The 15,564-nt window shown below is 41.4% G+C and overlaps 1 long non-coding RNA gene across 1 annotated transcript in view; it reads left to right on the top strand.

The window, feature by feature from the left end:
- The first annotated feature begins 261 nt into the window (after positions 1-261).
- The window catches only part of LOC141996873 (uncharacterized), a 225,227-nt gene continuing 209,924 nt past the window's right edge, over positions 262-15,564 (top strand). Inside the window, exon 1 of the long non-coding RNA XR_012641637.1 lies at positions 262-947. This is a non-coding gene — a long non-coding RNA (uncharacterized LOC141996873). The remainder of the gene's footprint in view (positions 948-15,564) is intronic.

The following is a 15,564-nucleotide window of genomic DNA, read 5'->3' as shown; positions in this document are numbered from 1 at the left end:
ACAAAGATCATCAATTTACCTTAAACCTGTGACACAGTGTTCAGCCCTGTATGTTTTCAGAGTTAATGTAATTGAACTCAAATTGCCTCTTTCAAATTTGTAGTGCTAATGATAATTGATATTATTGATTCACCCCATTATGTTTGCTTGTTCTTTAAAAGAAAGACACACTTTACATTTGATGTTTGAATGCATTATTGCTGAAGAAAAAACAAGAAAGTGCTCGGGTTGAGAGATAGAGACATGGGGAAGACATCTTCAACATATCAGATAGGAATCTTCTGCACATTGATGAAGGCTCTGTATTCATCTCACTTTACTTTTTATCCATAAACTCTTGTGTTGGGTTGCTGGAGTCATAATAACTACTACGTTCTTCTTCAGAGGTGGCTTCATTTTGGTGCTGGGTAAAGAGACTTCTCTGATTGGGTGAAATTCACCCCAGTTTGGAGGATCATCACATGGCCCTCTTCCCACTTAAACCCTGCTTAGGGTCTAAGTGCTGAGCACCCATGCATAGGACCCCTTGTGTACCGCTGTCAGAGTCTCAATGCCAGCCACACTGGGAGCAAGCTAGGGATGGTCTGGTGTCATTCTGAGAGAAGGGCTGTGGACCTGTGTTTATGTAGTTCCGGTGGCTCTGCATAACCGTTGTAGAAGGGCTGCAGATGCTATTCCAGTATCCCGACTGCTCCACACTTGGCCCTCATGCAGCCAGAATACTCCATCTCTGTGCAGAAGGAAGGAATTTAACAGTAATGAATATGAATACAGTGACACTCTATTTGTTGTTCTGTGGAAAAACAAAACAACACAAAGCAAAACAAAAAAAAAAACCAGCTTCACCACAAGAGGGTACAATTATAATTTGCAATTCCCCATAACATCTGAACATGTAAAAGACATGAGGCAAAAGGCACAAAGCAGGAACAATCGATATACATAAGGTAGGATCCTTTTGAAATTTCAGGGAGGTGTTTTTCCTATTTAAAATGTTGCATGGAGTTGAAATGTTGTAAATATACAGTTGCATATGTTATTAATTTTAATTGGAAAGAGCCAAGATATCATTTCCCTTTTACTTTGGACTGTGACATGTGTTGTAACGTATGATATAGTGTGCTGCAGCAGTGGAGAGAGAAAATGCTATATTCCTATTGTACATAACCTGCAGCACTGTAGGAAAAGCTGCCTTTAAAAACAACAATCAAATGGATATTAACATGGATAATTCATAGTCATATAATAATTCCAGGACTCTTTTTAGATCTGTCTTCCTACAGCATAAACAATTCAATGTAGTAAATCAATATATAACAATTAGCTCTGAATTACAGAATCCAATTTAATGCCAAGTGATAAGTCTTTATGCTAAGCTGGAAATTCAACTGCTGTCAATTTGTTATGAAGCAACCTCTGTGAGAATCTGAAATAACATAATGTACTGTTCAGGTCATGTATTATCATAATCTAAATAGTATTGCTGAGATTAGATAAGATAGTGTTGATAAGTTAAATCATTTGCAACAAAATGCTTCATATAAAAGAGATGAATACTTTGGTTAACTTTTAACACAGTATTATATTTAAAATACTAGACCAAAATGTTGGACTAAAAATAATTCATTAATTGATAATCCTTTATTATCTTTGCTTCCCTCTTGGGGGAAAGAAGGTTTTCCAAATATTAATCAATCAGTCAGTAATGTGGAAAATTTCAGAATGATAAATCCAAATTTTGAGAATACTCTCATATTGACATGAGTTGCTCTGTTGAAGTCAATGGGATCAGTTGTGAAAGTAACAACTAATCCTGTGAGAAAAGGTTTCAGGTCTGGAACCTTCAATCAGCATAGGATAATTTTTAGTAGAGCTGTATAGCAAACCTAAAGCTTGCAAGCTAGAGTTAATTAAAGTAAAAGAAGAAATCACAATGGAAATTCAACTATTGTGTTGGATTTGTATTTGTTGTCTTTGTTTGCTACCCAGATATTTTGTCTGACTTTGAGGACAGTAAGAGCCATTGCTCCAGTAAAAATTGCAGAGAGGAGGCAAGTGAGATGGACTGGATGGGGGAACATAGGGTGAGCATTGACGCTTGCCTGTTCCACTAAGCCTTTGGCTCACACTGTATTTGCTCTAGTTGTGTGTGATCGTGGCTCAGGAAGGTTATGCAGGAAATCAATGTTGCTGTAAGTATAGGGTGTTTTCTGTGGCTTTTGCTGGGCAGCTAGAGAAGGGTAGGTTAAAATGGTAGTAAGTCTTTTAGAAAGCTATGCTAGTTGTGGATACCATGGATCATCAGCGAGGGAAGACAATCCAGCTGGAAGCTTTGGTATCACAGTGTTTGGCAAGGATCCTTGGACTCTGTAGGTTAGAGGCCCAGGCCTCTACTCTCTTCATGACCAACTCAACTTCTTTCTGTCCCTGGTTGGAGCAAAACACACAAATGAACTTTACAAAATGTCTGGGCCCCCCATCCTTAGTAAAGTATGGTAGGGTACAAAAGGGCTGTGAGTACTTAAAGTGTATGTGTTCTTTGTTCTGGGCACACAAATATGTTCTCTCCTGAACCAGTTGTGCTTTCAGAATCAACTACGGATAGTCCAAATGTAAAAATATACAAAAACTGGCAGCCAATAGGCAGCTTTTCATCCCAAGCAGGAAAACAGAAGTAATTCTGAAAGCTTTTCCAAGAGATGCCTGGAGGGGTTTATTTGCCAAAGTTTGAATCTCTAATAAACAGCTCACTGCTGTTCTTATTTTGAAGTCCTTATATTTAACATTTGTTGATGTATTGCTATATTCCGAATGTGTACAAACAAGGCGATGAAAAGAGGCGTATGCATGAATGTCATCAAGGCAGACTGTTTACAAGGACTTTCATCTTATATAGGAGTTTTCCTTTAATTTTACATTTTATGAAATAACTTGGAACCATTAAATGAAAGACCCTTTATCAGTGTTTTTGGTATGTGACTAGCACATTTGCCAATGATTTCTGCTCTGGGATGAGGGGAAAATATGTCCTGGAGCTTTAAAATGCTACGTATCTTGCAGGAAAGGAGTATGTGTTTTAGAGGAACTCAAAGTTTTCCATGAAATTCAAGGCGGGTTCTACCTTTCTCATTCTCCTTTCTCTGCAGAAGTGGAATTTTAATATGCCAAGGCACAAATCCTTCCCCTCTATCTGCAGGTGTGGAGGGCCCCTGACACAGCAGAATTACATTTAATTAGAAATTATTGATTAGAACAGAGTCACCGTAGATTTATACCTATGAGACAGAACAGAATTCAGAACCTTGTTTATAATGGTATGATTTTGCAGGTATGAACTTTATACTTCATGGTACACGTACTCTAATAGGGGATGGTGAGGCATGGTAAGGTGGTTTTATTGGCATGATTTTCGGATGTCTGTATTGATAAGCCATGAGGGCATGCCACAGGAGTTCCTTTGTGCGCCACCACAGCATCATGTATTCTGTGTAGAGCACACCACATCAATTACAGAAGAAAAAAACCCTATGATCAAGATGTTTTAGACCAGTGGTTCCCTAACTGCAGTCCACAGAGCACTTGCTGCTGTTGGTCCCTAAGGAGCTGATTGGACACACACTGCTGGCTTCTGTTTATTATTTCCAGCTGCTAAATTGCATTAAAAGCTAAAATACATTAAACACTTTCCTCATATTTCTTTTCTATGTAAGCAGTATGTGAAACAGTAAATGAGAGTCTTGGACTTTCCTTGCTATGAACAAATAATTGTGGGGTGGGTGGGCAGGCAACCCAACCCAAAGCAGAACTATTTTAAACAACTTTTATTTGACTCAATAATGGTACACAAAATCAGTTCCAACCTTGGGGATTAACTTGGTAAGATAACACAGAGGCAGGTGGTTTTCCAGCATGATACTTCCTAACCTATATTTGAGTCAGACTCCTAGAACTCAATAAAGCTAGTTTATAGAAACTAAACTTTCTTACCTCAAAATGAAAATCAGTTTTGTTATTTACGTGTCCTCCTTGTAATTCACCCTGTTCCTGAATAGACCACATTTTCTTCTAAAAACCCATAGTATATCAAATGAATTATTGCTAAAGACTTATTTAAAAGTCATATCTAGTTGCTCCCTCTTTCTACCCATGTGCAAAAAAAGGAAAGCTAGTTTTAACACTATACTCCTAAAACTTATGCTTTGCTTTTTCCACCTTGCTATATTAGCAGTTTTGCTAAAACCTGGCTTCTTAGTAACAGTAGCAAAATTGGTTTTATATGCATTTTACTGTGTGTTTTCAGGAGTCATTTTCATTCTTTACATTAGGAAGTCTCAAAGCTCAAGGGAAATTTAGGTAAAAATCAATGGATCAAATTCAGACCTGGTGTTAATAGGTACTACTACCCCTAGATTCAATGAGAATTGTGTCTGCTTATTCCAGGGCTAAATTTGGCTCAAATATCTTATGTCATCTGACTCCTTGAGGCAGATACACCCTTCTTGCACATCTCAGGCAGTGCAAAATGACAGAATCCACTGTGATGGGGCGTATGCCCCGTCCTGGCACTGAGAGAATTAACATGGGCCTGAGCAGCCAATGATGCTACCAGGCTGCACCTGGAGGTGAGGGAGGAGAGTCAGGCTCACCAAAAGATGAAGACTCTGGGAAAGGAGCTGGTGCTGACTATAAAGAAGAGAAGTACAGATAAGCATAGGGGACTCCTTAGAGAAACTCTGCAGTTACTTTCAGTGATTAAAGACTAGGGAGAGTTAGTTGAGTGATTTCTTTCTTGAGTAGGAAAATCTGGGAGGGGGTAAGAAGACCTATAGAGAAGATACTGGTGATAAGGGACCCTGGTAAAAAAGCAGGAACTGGACTTCTAGAGACAGAGTGCCCTGGCACGTGTTCAACTGAGGAACCAATTTGAATGAAATATCCTGCCAGAGGATGGAAGAATTGGATTTATATTGTACTTTTAGTTTGGGATTTTTCTTGGGGGTTTCTACTGAAGAGTCCTGGCCCTGTGAGAGGGTGAAGTGCTACGGGAAAGGCCTGCTGATATGCTAAAGTAGGAAAAAGTAAAGGAATTGAGCAGCAAGGAGTCTGAAGGAGAAGACATTGGCTGCTGGTTATAGGGTCCCTGTGCTGGAACCCAGTTTAGTGGGGTGGGGGGAGGAATTGTTCTCCTATCTGCCACTGGGGAAGGTGGCATGAGGCCCCTGAAAAGGGAACAAGTAAGCCTGAGAGCCCTCAAGAGAAGGACGTAAGTACCATGGGACCCAGGGTTAGGGCTGAAGACCTTTTGTAAGGACAATTGGCTGTTTTCTGTTGGACTTTGTTACCCTAGAAGGGGTGAAACTAAAGAATGACATAGCAAGAAGGCTGTATTATGAGAAGAGAGGCTACTGCAGGATTGGAGCAAATGTCGGTGGGCCATGCTAGAGGAAAGAGCCTGTTATGTTACACTCACCCATGAAAGAGTACTGCAGATGTGAGTCTACCCTTCTACACCACCCAAGTTCTCCCAGCTGGGAATTTTGCTTGCTGATAGGTTCAGTGCTAATGATGCTAGTGGCCCCCTAAAAGGGAATACTTAATAATCATACAGATCCCTGTTGCTCTTCCCAGTGAAGTCAATGACTAAACTCCCATCCACTTCATAAGGAGTAGGGTTGGCCCACAAGATAGAGTCATTCATTCTAGTTAATGACAAACTGGTGGCTCTCTACATAGCTGGTCATTAACTACCAGAAATTGCCCTACTCAGAAGTCATTCTTGCTGTTGTAAATATAATAAATTATTGGCTCATTACATTTTATCATCTTGTATGCATTGAATAATAAACAGCTGAGCTGTAGGATTTCCTGGATGTGGAGTTCTGGTTACTATGCCAAAGTAAAATCCAATTTACTTAAATCATGCCAGGATTTCACCTCTAATCTTTTTCTTTGCATGAGAAGACTATCACAGTAACTAATATAGAAAGGAAGGACTTCATTTTAGAGTTCCGGTAGGCCTATAATGCACCCTAACAGACATTGTTTCTTTATAAACAATTATTTTTAGTGACTAGGCTGCTTAGTTGTCAAAAAAAATGCAAATATAGTCTGTCTTTGTAGTGCTTGCTGTGTTTTGGTACATGTAAATCAATACGATTATGACATTATCTTGATTTTAAAAAGTTGATTGCAGCTGATAACAGCTGAGTTTTGAGGGGAAAATAGGCTATAATTTGCCTTCACTAATCACCTTGGACACCCTTCCCACAAGAGAGGATTAGTGTGGTGGCTGCTTGTTATTAATTACAGAACTGGAGAACATTTTCCAGTGGAAATTAATTAATTAGGTTCCTTTGGGTGGGAGAAGTCTAGTGTGGCAGAGGAGTTAGGGTCATGATTCCCTACATCAGGTTTTTTATCGTTCATGATATTAGATCTGACAAGTTCTACATTGGAGTCAGTCTTGTTCATACAGTAACAATATTGTTCTCCTATTTTGGTGCAACTCTATTTTGATAAGAGTCTCCTTAGTTTTTGTACTCCTTACTTGTTGAGACTTTGGCTTTCCCTTATAATTACAAAGTATTTCTGAAATTCCTGTTTCCTTTTTTGCATGAATTCTGAGATAGGAACCCTAATTATGTTTGTTTTATTTTGGCTAGGTACCTTAACCATTTGAGGGAGATATCAAATGTATATTCCCAGGCCAGTAAATTGTTGTGACATCTACTGGCAACTGAGGTATAAAGGTGGTTTAACAAGATAACTTATCCCTGCAAGTTTAGGGGAAACACACTCTACCAGCATAAACACCTTTTATATAGGATCCACACTAGAGCTTTCTAAACCAACGCAGTTAAATCACTCCAAAAATTGTGTGTGGATAAGCCCAAACATGTTCACGTTTTATTGCCCAAACTAGAAGAGCAAAGTGAGCTTTTTTCCCCCCCACACTGTCTCTCTCCCTGTAAACAAATCCCACTCATTTACAAGTATATTTTCATGGTTTTGACTGGTTAGTTTTATTTGCTTTTGGGGGAAAGAGCTGTTCTTAGTCCAATTCATTGCTGATTCACTTTCTTCTATTCATTCAGTATTATCTACTACAGCAGGGCAATTTTGTTTGTTTGTTTGTTTTGCCCAAAATGCTGTTCTTTGTTTGGAGAGAGTGGAGGTAAAAATGCAGATTTGGTGACACTGCTATATACTGGTATAAATGTCCACAACAAAGGTTGTACCAATATAACTAGTGGTATAAAAATCTCACTCCTAATCAAAATAATTGAACCAATTCAAAAACTAGACCAGGCCTTTGTTTCAGCAATTCTGGGTTTTCTTTGTCCGTTGACATACCTAACAAATCAAATTATATTTATTTTAAAATATTTCTCCAAGGGTCTGAACTTGCATGTGAAATTGCTGCACAATATGAATTCAAAGTATCAAGTTGCAAGTACCTAAAAAGCAGGGTGTGTGGGCATGCGTGTGTGTGTGTGGATTTATAAATTATAATGGAAAGTCTGATGGAGCTCTAACTCTAGCAGCATGACGACTGCAGTCCATGGCATTTGCTGCTGAAATAGTGGTGGGCAGATCCTAACACTCTCAGAATTAATGTACAGTAACCTCCTCTTGGTGAGGTATTGCCCAAGGTATGGTGTTTTGAAACCTAATATATCAAAATGATTATACTTCTCCATTTAAGTTGGTTGGGTTGCTTGCCACACACATGCTGCTTCAAAGTTACTTTCCATAATTTCAGAATAAAATATACATGGAGTGGAAGAACCTGAAAAAGATTCTGACTTGTATTTTCCAAGTCCTCATTAATACATGTCACAATCTGTCTCTGCTCGAGCAGCTTTATAGCTGGGAGAATTTTATGGCACAGATTTGCCTTGTAAGATTGGGGTTTTTGTTCTTTATCTCCCTCTTCTCCCTTCATGAGCAACATGCTTTTGGCCCAAATCAGCAACCACTCCGTACCTGGACTGCCCATTGTTTTCAGTGGGAGTTCTACTTTAGAAACATAGAATCAGACCCCCTAGAACTGAATTACAGACCCCTCTCCCTAGAATTGTGGTAGTGATAGTCTGATGCATCCCAGAGAGACTAACACTTGATATGCATGTACAAATGAAATGGAGAGCCCTGTCCTAAACGTGATCCAACAGATGCAAGCAATTGTCATGTGGTAAGTCTCTAAAAAGTTCATCCTGCTGTATTTAGTTTCCTTTAAAAATAGAGAGATCACAAAGAATGATTTCTAGGTTGTTTTTCTTTTTCATGTGTTCATGCAATCACTCAGCTCTCTGCAGGCACCAATGGTGTACGGTCCACAGTCTGAAAACCATTGCTTTAGTGTTTGCAAAGCAAAGGTGCTGTAGAAATGCAAAGAGTTATCAGTAGTATCTTAATTGATCAGTAGACTGTAATTAAGTATAATACTTTTTTAAATTGGATGAGTTTCAAATGGGGTCTGATCGTTCCATGCCCTCTAAGAAAAATGCCCATATGATGGACTGAGTATATCTGTCAAAAACAAACAAACAATCAATAGTCACAAACCAAGGGAGGTGATGGGGTGAGTTTCAGATCTGTACTGGGAACAGGGGCAGCAGAGCCTTCCCAAAAGTGGTGGAGTCAGGGACCCTGCCCCCTCCATGGCCCCATCCCTGTCCTTCCTGTTCTGCTCAAGTCCCCCGCCAAGCTGGAGTGGGTTGGGAGCTGCAGATGGATCCTCCACCTGCCCTCGATGGGGGAGCCAAGAGCAGGCCCTGGCCTGTGTCCCCACCTTGAGGGTCCCCCACCCCGGGCGGGAGGGTTGATGCTGCCCACAGCTGTCCAAATGGCTCTTCCCCCGTCCTGGCTCCAGCTGGGGGCCACAGCCCGGCCATGGTAAGAGACATGCGAGCAGCTGTGAGGAGCCACAGACCCTCCACTTGCCCTGGATGGCGGGGGCCCACAAGACGGGAACACAGGCAGGAAGCTGCTCTCGGCTTCCCACCCTGGGCAGATGGAGGGTCCGCAGTACAGCACCCAACAGCTGCCCGGGCTCCCTGGCTAAGCTCTAGCTGCCAGCCTGGGCAGGGTGGCAGGGCCTTGGGGGTGGGGGGAGATGAGGGCAGGGCCCGTGGTGAAAAATAGGAGGGCCATGGCCCCCTGACCCTCCCCATTCCAGCACCCCTAACTGGGAAAACAATTGGGTAGATGCCAACAAGACAATGAAAAGAGACCGGAGTTGGTGGCAGGGTAGATATAACAAACTAATAGTGAGACCACTCTTGCCCTCCTTCACCCCCCCCCAAAAAAAAAAAAGAAAAAGAAAAACAAATTAGCTATTTTGGACCAAAGATGAAGAAAGAAAAATAAAAACTACCCTTGATTTCTGCATGCAAGCCCCAGTCAGTGCGGTGAGGATGATCCTATTGACATTGCTATTCACATTATTTTTCAAAATGATGCTTGTTGCAACTTAATGCTAATGTAAGCGTCCTTCCCTTTTTATCAAGAGAATGATGTACTCAGTTTTAACTACTAGCTGTATGATTTAATTGCCTCCTTCTCCTATGTTGCATCATTGGCAGGTGGTCATGTACAAGCTATTTTCTCTGGGCCTGATGCCAAATCATGCCAATGATTCCTTCATGTCTCCAGTTTTCACTCCAGTCCTTCAATTTCTTCTACGTGGGCAGACTCTTTCCCCCAGGCAAAGCACCACTGAAGGCATCTATGCAGGCTCAGGGACTGCCTTCATGGAACAGGTTGCAGCAGGTTTGGGGTCTTAGCTGGGAAATGTTTTACACTGTCATAGTGAAACCTGTCTAGTTCTATGTTAAGATCTTGGAAAGTTAAAGGGACATAGTCAACTTAAAAATCATACATCTGTTTAATGGCCAGCCTGTTTCGTGGTTTGTGAACAAATTAGTCAGATGCTTGCATAAATTCAATTACAATTGTCTAACATCAGTTATGTCAACAATTTATTTTAGTTACAACTTGTAGGTGCAAAGCTCAAGGCTATTTTTGAAAAGTTAATCCTTAAAATGCAATTTGTGTCTGCCATTGATTGTCAGTTAAATTATGCCCTTTGTGGGTATAAAATAAGAAATCAAGGTGGCTTTTCTTATGAAAATGTAGTGCCAAAGACATTCATTCCATTGGTTTTAATAGTTGCATAAAGTATTATCATATGGATTTTTTAATGTGCTGTAGATACAGAGGCAAATACAAACATATATACACTTACGTTCTTCAGTGCTAGGTGTAAGCCTTGAGTTAAGAAAGACCCCACCCTCACTGTCAAACTTGCACAAGCACCTGAAACACACTGTAGATGCACCCACACATGTAGAGCAACATTAAAATAGGATAATGTTTAATTCAAATTGTAATCTCTTTAATGTGAAAAGCCTTTTTATTCTTTGGATTTGCTATATACTTGTTCTTGAGAAAAGTCCTTTTTCAAACCAGATGGCTTCCCTTAATTAATTCTTATCACAGAGACATCTTTGTCATAAAGTACTTTTATAACAGATGAGCAGAATTTTATAAGTGCTTTTGTTTACAAGATTACTAAAAGAATAACCATTTCACAGGGGAAGTGCTGTTGTAATTTTATCTTTAATTCTTCCAACATCCTTGACATTTAAAGACAATTCTAATATTATTGCTATTGAATTGCAAAAAAAATAAGGTGTTGGATTTTTATTGATTTTTAAATGCGTACGTGTGCGCCGAAAGATGGCATTTCAAAACCTCCTCTAAATATAAGTTTTCATTTTCAGAATAAACACCACATAATAGGCTTCATTGATGTCGGTGCCTGAATAAGGAAGGGGAAATGTTAGTTTGTCCCAAAGCTCTGAGGAACTTAAGAATGTACTTTACAATCCACAGAGAGAATGAAAGGTAACAGCAATGTCACTTATTAAGTTCAGAGAATTTGACTACAAGCACCATGTCTTTAGCAGTGACAACAACCTTCAATGTTGAAGGCTATCACTTTCTTTTGCAATGCCAAGCATAAAATCACCCCCTCTTTAAGGTAACTCAAACTTGTTGTACATGGTTAAAATCATACTTGCTTTTTTTTTTTTTATGAGCTCTGTGTATTTTTAAATGTGTTGCAAATAAAGAGCTCAATTCCATAGTGACTGTAAAAGGCAGACTGATAACATTTGCCCACTCTTATGTTATGAAGGTTTCCTTACATACACTATTAGCTCTCTCACTGTATCTTAGTCCTGATCTGCAAAAGGCCAAACTTCTTTTTAACCTTAAGATCTGTGATCAGTCGTATCTAATTATGTAGTGGTGATTTTATGATATATACACATGTCTATTATATTCCAGATTCAGGCCATGAAAGAAATCTGCATTTTTATTTGAACCCAAGTCTCCGTCGCCTTCCACTACATTGTTTTCTTTTGTGAGTATACAACAGCTTTTGCAAGCAGGTGTGTATGACTCCATTTCCAGCAGAAGGTTATAGTTTACACTACTGTATGCAATCTTTTTGTAAACGGACATCAGCTTTGTAAGGCAAAAACACTTTACCCCAAGTGCACAAAATTCAATTCAGTTTATCCAAGATATATCAATATCCGTACCTCTCATATCACCCACAACAGTCATCACAGTTTGAGTACTCTGATATGCCAAATGTAAAATTAGGTGGAGCTGGGCTTGCATGGGATTTATAGAACATAAGAATGGCCATACTGGGTCCTACTAATAGTTCATCTAGCCCAGTAGCCTGTCTTCCAGCAGTGGCTAGTGCCAGATGCTAAGAGGGAATTAGTGGTGCTGGAACATTTTTAGTAGTGGGGGTGATGAAGCCAGCCCCTTACCCTGTCCGCACCCCCCACCAGAGCTGCAGCTGGGAGCAGGGCTATGTCTCCGGGACCGGGGGGAGTCCGGGACCCAGAGTAAGGGGGCTGAGGCTGCGGCCAGAGCTGGGGGTGGGTGTGGGGGCCAGGAGCAGGGGCAGGGCACGGGGCTGGGGGGCAGGGCAGGGCTGGACGCAGGGCCTGCAGCTGAGGAGTGGGGCCGGCGGCTGGGGTCCCAGCAGTATAGCCCCAGGTGCGGGGCTGGGAGTGTGGGGCCTGGACACAGGGCCAATGGCCGGGGTGTGGAGCCGGGGACTGGAGTCCTGGGTGCAGAGCCAATGGCTGGGGAGCAGGGAGGTTGACTATGTTTTGTGAAGAAATATTTCCTCCTTTAAAAAAAAAAAAAATTCTGCCAGTGAATGACCCTTGCTTCTTTGTGAGTCAAATAAAATAAAACTTCACTATTAACTTTCTCCTTACCATACATGATTTTATAGACCTCTATCATATCTCCCTTAGTCATCTCTTTCTTTTCTAAGCTATACACTGTACATTGAGTGGATATTTTTCAGACAACTATCCACACTGACTCCAAGATCTTTTATGAGTGGTTGTAATGGGTGCAATCCCCTGGTGTACTGCTGAGCCCTCTGTCTTACTAACCTGGGCTCCCTCTCACACTGTGATGCTGTGACAAGCTGCAAACTTCTCCAAGTACTGCATTTTAACACAGATATCCACAGGCAGGGACACACCCAGCTGCATTACATGAATGCTTTCGCCAGCCACTCATGAACCTACAGTAGAGAGGCTCCAGCCAATTTCCCACTGCTCCCCAGCCTAGGATCCCAGAGCTGTACCATCTTGCCCTAGTCAGGAGCCTAACCAGTGTAAGTTTATTACCCAGTCTGCCCCTCCCTCAATGTGGGGGGGACATTCACCAGTTTTTGTTCCTGAGCAGATTCCCTAAGCACTTTGAGCAAAACACACTGTTTTAGGTAAAGTATAAACCAGATTTAACTACAGAAAGATACATTTTAAGACAGGATTTAAATCAAGGAGTGTCTCACCCTGATGGTATAGTAGAGTTCCTTAATAGTACACAGGCTGGGATTCTCCTTTCCAGCCTGGGACCACCTCGCCAGTTCAGTCTTTGTCCTTGTAGTGGGGTGATCACCCCACTCCGGCCCTGAAGTGGTTAAAGCAGCCCTGGAAAAGGCTGTGGCAGAGAACATCTAGGCTGATGGGGGAAACAGGCACAGCTGGGGCTGCACCTCAATCAGGCCACAGCTGGCCCTTATGAGAGAGCTGTGGGCTGGAAGCTAAAGGAGTCTTACTCAAGCCCTGGAGTGGGAAGGGCTAGCTCCCTGAGAGCAAGGGACCTGACCTAGGCAGCTCTAGCTCCAGCTTGGTAAACCCTCAGGCTGCAGGCCTTGGTAAAGGCCCAGAAAGGTACTGGGGCAGCCTGGGCAAAGGCAAAGGCAGTAGGTCCTAACCCCTTGCCAATGATGAGAGGCCATTACAGATTGCAGCCTGCCCATGGGAGCAGGGGTTAGATGATGACTGGCAGTAGCCACTGAGGCAAGGTGGATTTAGAGGGTTGGGGTTCCCCTGGGAGGGGTGACCCAGAGAGTGTGGGGGTACTGACAGAGGGCAGGACTCCAAGGTAAAGGGGCACTGGGGTCTGGGAGGGACATGGGGGCCAATGGCAGGCGAGGCACTGGCCAGTAGGGGGCACTTCGTATGCTGGAGAGCTAATTCCCAGGACAACCAGCAGGAGGTGCTGCACCGGTGAGTTGTCACTTTGCTACAGACCTCCAGACATGTTTCCAGATGAGTTGTGGGGGGGAGTGAGGCCAAATTATGATTTCACTTCCCCTCCTTTATAGGTTCTTCCAGCTTGATGGAAAGATCTTATATGATGATGTGAGTCAAGCAGTCTCCATTGCTTATGTGCTGTCTCTGAGAGGTTTCCATTTTATACAGTTCATGGGGTAGTCCTTGTGAATGTTTATTCCCCTTAATGGGCCATCATCAGTGTCTGGCTGCTCCATTGTTGTACCTGAAAGGCCGATTGTGGGTTTCCAATCTTGCAACATATTTCAGGAATACATGCATAGCAAAACTTCATAACGCCACATACGGTGATAGCACATACAATCCAACTGGATATTAATGTTCAACAGATCAAGACATTTAAAATGATACCTCATAAGGCATATGTTTTATACAAAGTATCATAATTGTATCACCATTGTGAATATGGGGGTGCTAGGGTGTGGCTCAGTACTAAGTTAATGAGAGAAAAATGTGTTAAAGAATTTTTTTCATTGTTTGCCCAAATGTCACCCTTTTGGACAAATGTGGATTATGTATGTTTACCAGCTACAAAGTAGTAAAGGGGAATTGCATAGGCTGGTATTCTATTCTTTGTGTGCATAAGTTGTGCATCTCTAGTGATCTTTAGTGCATGTCATACAGTTCTAATTCTACTACAGCCCATGGAAAACATGGGCTTGACTCCTCTCCCTCTCTTATTGATGCCAGTAGAGCTACATCATGTGGCTTCTGCTCATGTGAGTGGAGAATCATTCATGTTGTGAAGTAAACAACTTCAATTACTTGCTTTCCTCCAGCTAACAGATACTTCATCTGAAATTGTGTCAAGGTACAAGGGGGAAAAATAAAATAGAGGTTTCAGTGGCATGAATAAACAATGCAGTGTGAGATTTAACCATCTGCAGGATGAGTGAATTTCTCATCTTCTAGACAGCTGTGGTTCCTAAGGAGTTATGGTCTGCTATATTAATGTGACTGACCGTCATGCGGTAGTCTCCTGTGTTGACCTCATAATTACACATACACAAGATTGGGACAATATTCTGATCTACTGGACCTTGGTTGGCAGACACTGAGATTGTGAGCATTTCTGTATTTCCAAACGACATGAAAAGTCGTCATGATCTGAAATGACTAATAAAGTCTTTTTGGGACACCATGGAGACTTTCAGTCTTCATTATTGCCTTAAACTAAAATTTACCTGTGTTTAAAGCCCTTGATGGGATGGTCTAAACAAGGGAGGATGGAAGCTCTTCTAACTACTTGCATCCATGGCTGCAGATTAAAAAGGCTTCTGACCTAAAAGCTTCACACCCATTGTCCTCATTGATGAGTCTGTATGTAGTGACTACCCTGTCTAGTGTGCACTAGATTTATATTGCCATCTTGCCCCACATTATGTACCTGACATGTATGAGTCCTGACTGTAATGGTATATCCACAGCTGTCTGTCCTCTTGCAAAAATCACCAGATGTAAGATCAAAATGCTGAGAGGAATATGGCCAATAGTAGTCTGAACTGTCATTTTCCACCAACCTAAAGTGGATCATCTTTGCGTTAGTGTCGTGTCTCATACCTATAAATCAAACAGTATCAAACACTGAAATACTTAAATGAAGCATTTGTTTTGCTGCAAAGGTGTTGCTGAAGGTAAACCCAGAGGCAGAAATGATTACTAGAACTCATGCTTGCTGTATGCATGTCCCCTTCTAAAATGACAAAGGATACATATTATAATCCTAATCTGTTTGTTTGTTTTTTATCTTCCTGTTATTTGATATCTGGAGATTTAGGCATCAGTTTATCTTGCATTTAGCAGTTTATAATGTCTTTGAAGAACCTTGCATTTCTACCTTCCTGGATGGGTGGAGCTCAGACACAGATGAGGCAAA

Source organism: Natator depressus, chromosome 12 (assembly GCF_965152275.1).
Source record: "Natator depressus isolate rNatDep1 chromosome 12, rNatDep2.hap1, whole genome shotgun sequence".
Taxonomy (NCBI): Eukaryota; Metazoa; Chordata; order Testudines; family Cheloniidae; genus Natator; species Natator depressus.
This window is presented reverse-complemented; position numbering and strand designations above follow the sequence as displayed.